Source organism: Amaranthus tricolor, chromosome 2 (assembly GCF_026212465.1).
Source record: "Amaranthus tricolor cultivar Red isolate AtriRed21 chromosome 2, ASM2621246v1, whole genome shotgun sequence".
In the NCBI taxonomy this organism is placed as follows: domain Eukaryota; kingdom Viridiplantae; phylum Streptophyta; class Magnoliopsida; order Caryophyllales; family Amaranthaceae; genus Amaranthus; species Amaranthus tricolor.
Genome location: NC_080048.1, coordinates 20,430,160 through 20,436,469, shown reverse-complemented (window position 1 = coordinate 20,436,469; position 6,310 = coordinate 20,430,160). Strand labels below are relative to the sequence as shown.

The 6,310-nt window shown below is 29.8% G+C and overlaps 2 pseudogenes; both read right to left on the bottom strand.

Moving 5' to 3' along the window:
• Positions 1-7: 7 nt before the first annotated feature.
• LOC130806728 (NAD(P)H-quinone oxidoreductase subunit H, chloroplastic-like) lies at positions 8-1,893 on the bottom strand (annotated as a pseudogene).
• Positions 1,586-6,310, bottom strand: part of LOC130806727 (protein TIC 214-like) — a 7,166-nt pseudogene continuing 2,441 nt past the window's right edge.

Sequence of the window (6,310 nt, the reverse complement as noted above, 5' to 3'; positions counted from 1 at the left end):
AAAAGCAGCCATATAGTCCCATAAACCTCTTTTAAGGATTCCAATCTGGAAAAAGAATTGATAGCTTGTACTTTTGTTATATCAATTATCATTTCAACGATCAACTTCTCCCATAATGATATCTATGCTACCTAGTATCGTCATAATATCAGCCAATTTCATTTTTTTAACTAACTGAGGAAGAATTTGCAAATTGATAAAACCCGGCGGGCGAATTTTCCATCGCCAAGGAAAAACACTCTGATCTCCTATCAAAAAGATTCCTAATTCGCCTTTTGGGGCTTCTACTCTTACATACAGTTCTTGTTTCGACAATTCAAAAGCAGGAGATGGTTTTTTACTAATGAATCGATATTCAAAATCATTCCATTCAGGATATTTTATTTTATTAAAGCGTCGAATTTCTAAATTTTCATAAGGACCCCCCGGAATTCCTTCTAACGCTTGTTGAATAATTTTTATAGATTCTGCCATTTCACTGATTCGGATTAAATAACGAGCTAATGAGTCTCCTTCTTTTTGCCATTGAACTTCCCAATCAAATTCGTCGTAACACTCATAATGATCAACTTTACGAAGATCCCATTGTATTCCGGAAGCTCGTAACATCGGTCCTGATAAACCCCAATTTATTGCTTCTTCTCCACTAATAATGCCTATGTTTTCAACTCGTTCTAAAAAAATAGGATTTCGCGTAATAAGTTGTTGGTATTCAGTAAGTCCTATTAAAAAATAATCACAAAAATCTAAACATTTATCTATCCACCCATAAGGTAGATCGGCAGCTACTCCTCCAATACGAAAATAATTATGCATCATTCTCATACCGGTGGCAGCTTCGAATAAATCATATATCAACTCTCTTTCTCTGAAAATATAGAAGAAGGGGGTCTGCGCACCAATATCTGCCATAAAGGGGCCTAGCCATAACAAATGAGAAGCTATACGACTTAATTCCAACATGATTACTCTGATATAGCTAGCCCTTTTAGGGACTTGAATATTTCCCAATTGTTCGGGTCCATTTACAGTTATTGCTTCTGTGAACATAGTAGCTAAATAATCCCAACGTGTTACATAAGGCAAATATTGTATAATTGTTCGGTTTTCCGCAATTTTTTCCATACCTCTGTGTAAATAACCCACTATTGGTTCACAGTCAATAACATCTTCACCGTCTAAAGTAACGATGAGTCGGAGAACGCCATGCATTGATGGATGGTGAGGGCCCATATTGACTATCATGAGGTCTTTTCTGGAAGTTGGTACAGTCATAGGTTTTTCCCCGATTCATTTTTTCACGAATTCATTTTTCCATGAATTGATGAAAACAAAAAAAGTTCATCAAAATTCAATTCAAGATCTAATAAATCAAATAATTCAAAACAACTCTTCAAATTAACGTGTTTTTAGTTCTCGAATGTTCAATTGGCTGATTAATTCTTTATAACGTATTCTGTTTTTATTTGACAAATAAGCCAGTAGTCGTTGACGTTTTCCCAGAATTTTTCGTAAACCTCTTTGTGATGAATAATCTTTTTTGTGCAATTCCAAATGTGAAGTAAGTCTTCGTATCTTATTGGTAAAACACAATACTTGAAATTCAACAGACCCCCTATTTTCTTCTTTTTTTTCATTCGAAATAACAGATATGAATGAATTTTGTTTCATAAATTCTTACTCTTCCTTACCTTTTTTATTTTTACAAAATATGGAATTTTACGGATCAGTAATAATAATGCCATCTGTTTTACTCTGTTATATACAATATCTTAACCTTATTTTATTGATACATTTTATCAAAGAAACTTAATAAATAAAATTCTCTTGATTCATTTCAAGATCCAATTGATAATTCATTGAATTAGTATTCATGTATCAGACTTGAATGTATGACAAGGCGTGTGTACATCTATTTCTCTATCAAATAATAGGGAATCTATAAGACAAATGGATCATAAATTTATTTTTAATTGCGGATACATATGGATTCGTAAGATACTAAAACGACTTCCGTTATTAGTATCAAACCAATAACGATTCATACAAGCTAAATCTTCCAATCTATAATTTGGCCAAAGAAATAATTTTAATTTTCTAAGTGTATTTTTATCTCGATCAATATCTTTGTTTTCATCAAAAAATGGACTACAATTTTTTACCTGAGTTCCATTATAAAATGTTGGGTTTGTATTCATACCTTTATTATTATTCCTTGAATTTAAACAAATTAGAATTCTCAATTCTCTTCGACGCCTAGGAGATAAAATATTTTCAGGAGCAAGCAAGTCAAAATGGTTTTTGTCTCGTTCACCGAAAATGCTTTTATCAACATTTTCACTATATCGTTTTTGATTTTTTTGGTGTTTACTCTTATGCACCAATGAAATACCTATCGTTTGATATATAATAAATTGGCCGTTGTCTTTTGCAGACAGACGAAACGGTTCAATAATGAGTAGTCCCCTTTCCGCCAATTCTCTACAAATGAAATCCTCGTTACGTGGTAGTATATCTAAATTCATTTCTCTTTTTTCTACAGCGGAGATAGCAATTTCTATTGGATTTATCGATTTAAGCAGGAAACAATATACTTTGATATTATTCAGCAGTTTTTTCTCCAAGGTTTTGTCCCATCTGAGTTGAAGTTGAACAAGCCAATATCTTTTCAGTAAGAGATCCATTTCTGTTTCTATACCACTCTTGGATTGTTTTTTCTTTCTAGGCTTTTTCAGATTTGATCCTATATAATCTTCTTCAATATCTTTTTGTCCATTTGAGGAAAACAGATTCAGAGTTGTCTTGACCATCTGATCCAAGAGTTTCTTTACTTATAAATTCATTTTCGCCTTGATTCTTATTTTTTAATTCAAAATATTTTTTTTCATTTGAAGGTATAAAGGGATTCGTTTTTTTATTTCTATTGATGTTTTTATTTTCACTAAAATTTTCACTTACATTCGAATTTGAAAAAAGAAAATTTATTGGTATAAACCAAGGTTTCATTTTATATGCATTATAAAAGAAGAGAAATTCGGAGAAAAACCAAAAGTCTAGATTTGATATGGGACGACTTAGTATTTCTTCATTCATTCCCATCCAATCCAAAACGTTTTTTTTTTGATGGGGTTGGTTGATTTCTTGATAAATTGGTGTGTAAAAAATACTTTTCTTATCAATTTTATCAACAATTTGATAACTCTTAAGTTCAGTTTTAGTATTTTCATTCCTGCCAATACTGATATCGACCCAGGCCTCAATGTTGACTTTCTTTCGAAGACAAAAATGAATAATTTTCAAATCCAAAAATTTTCTATCGGTCTTTTTCTCTATATCCATATCCATAATATTTTTTATTCCTAAATAATTAGTGATAGGGATATTCCACCACATGTCAATGAATTTGTCTTTATTTAGGTTGTAATTATAAATAGAAGAAAATTCATTGGTCTTATTTACTTGGAATGGGCTCCCATAACTATATGTATATGAATTGTTTTTATCTTCATAATAAAGAAATTTATATGATAAAACATCATATCTATAGTTCTTTTTAAAATTTGATTTTTTATTTGGCAATAAGAATAAAAAGTTTTCAATATTATTTGTATTTTCAATGGCAAAATGTTCAGTTATTCTATTCCGCACTTTTTGGGGTACTAATTGAGACCATTTTATCTGGGATAAATCATATTGATAATTACTTTGCAATTTTAACCAGTTTTTCCATTGATTCATTCCAGAATTCGGAAGTTTTTTAGTCTTTAGCTCGGAATGAGTTATTCCTTGGGTTCCAAAATAATCTTTTATTTCATTTTTAAGAAATAACGACATTCCGCGATACTGAAGAACAGATCTTACCTTGTATAAGTCAAAAATAGGGGTTTGAGATAATTTGTAAAATACGTAGGCTTGTGACAAAAAAGCCAAATTAGAAAAAATATTCGAATTCTTATTAATCTCGTCATTACTAAAAAACAGCAAAAATGCTTTTTTTATATTCGAAATAAACGAATTTTTTTTTTTATTTGTTTTCTCAAGCCTTTCATGATTTTTTTCATTTTCATTAGTGTAAATGGATTTATCAATCCAGTTTTTTGTTGATTCAAGAAAAAGTTGTGTATTAATTCTGGGAATATTAATGATGGATAGAAATATATCGACGTATATCTTTTCGCTAAAAAAATAAAAAATAGAATTTATTTTACGGATTAATCGAACATTTCCTCTTTTTAATATTTGACCAATATTTTTAAACGATTCGAATCGTTTCGTACTATAATGTGTTTTGTTAGAATTAATATTTAATTTTCTATTGTCTTTTGATATTTTTTCTATTTTTTTTTTGATTGTCCTTGTTCGATTAGCCAAATCTTTTATTTTTTTTTCTGGCACTGAAGAATTTGTCCGATTCAGGAATCGAGTTTGAATGGACGATTCATGAATCATATGATTAGTAATTATCGAATCTTTTTCTTTTTTTATTTCCCTAATCATATGATTAGTAATTATCGAATCTTTTTCTTTTTTTATTTCCCTAGATTCTTCGCTCACTCCAAATCCTAGAATTCGATTTTCCTTTAACATTATTTTTATTTTTTTAAAAAATAGAAGGATTTTCATAATCCAAAATTTTCTTGTATTTGGAAACTTTCGAATATTTTTGCCTAATTGTTTAAAAATACGGTTAAAAAAAGAAGGGTGTTTTCGGGGAGGACCAAAAAGACTGTCAGTTTCTGTTCCGAAAACTGTTAAAAAACAATAATCATCTGGTTGATTTTGTTTTTTTATTAGATCTCGGGATGTGTGCCAAGGTTTTAGATAGAAAGGAAATACTATCTTTATCTGAATACCATCTGTTAACCAGTCTTGAGGAAATTCGGTTTCTGATAATTGAACACCATTATAGGTACATTTAATATGTCGTTCTTTACTCCAGTCATCGAAATCTTCAGACCACTCAGCACGTTGGAATAATAGTAGACGAACAATATTTTTTGCTATTATCAATAAAGGAATTAAAATATATTTTCTAAAAATGGACTGAGTCATTAACATCAAACTCCTTATTAGTTGAGCAAACGGGACGGTATCCCAGGTTTCGGCTACTTTTATTTGTTTATCTTCTTCTAGTTTTGCTTTTTCTTCCTTTTGCGTTAATAGAAATTCTTCTAATTTTTTTTCCGCTAATTCTTCTTTCTTTACTTCTTGTTCCTTTAATTTTTCCTGTTGAGAAAGTGGAATTTCTGGTTTTTTTTCTCATATACCTTTGAACTCGTCTAATAAGTGTAACAACATACACAGAATAAAAAGAGGCTTCCTTTGTTCGGTTGAAAAAAAGTGGCGAATGTACTTTTGCTTGAAACAATTCCAAAATAAGAATTTTACGTCTTTGAGCACGCATGGAACCTTTGATTATATCTCGACGAAAATCAGATTGTTGGGCATACTGTGTCAAATCCACTTCGTCTGCATCGTTATTATCTTGCTTAGTCGTATAAATCACTACAGGGTTCGATTGCCTTGTGCGGATTTCATAATCCAGCACCACGTCTTTTTCAAGTGCTCTTTCATATTGTTCGGGCTCGTTAATTAATTGGTGTGACCAACGAGGAACTTTTTTTCTTATTTCGTTTATTCTTTTTGAAATTGGTTGAGTAAACGCATATGCTGTGGTTGTATCAATTAAAAAATTGAAAAATCTTTCTTTATTTTCTGAACTAATTTGTTCTTGTTCGGAAAATAACAAATTTTTGTTTTGATTGAATGTTGAGTCTCCATCAAATTGACTCATTTTTGGTTTTTTAAGTTCAAATTCTTGATAATTGGAATCATTAAGTAAAACATTATGAATTTTATTTATAAAAAATTTATCAATTAAATTATTCACTGTAGTTTCATTTATATTTATAAAGGGTGAAACCATTTTTTTTATTAAAACACGATAGGATCCCATTAATAATGGATCATGTATTTTTTTCAAAAATTCCCTTTTAGTTTTATCATTTTTGTTTTCTAAGCATAATCTTGTTTTTTTATCGAGTACATCTATATAAAAAATGTCTTTGTCTAGAACCGTAATTCTATTATTTAATTCATTGCTTAAACTGTTTCTTTTTTGTTCATTTGTAGAAATCCAATTATTGGATAGTTCATCATCATATAAGAATTTTTCTGTTGTATCCAAAGAAATCTTTCTTTGTATCATTTCCCAGAAAATTGATAAACTGGGTGGATATGTAAAAGAAATTCTTTGTTTTCCATCATTTTGACATGTATAAAAAAAATATTGTGACATTTCATTTCTTAC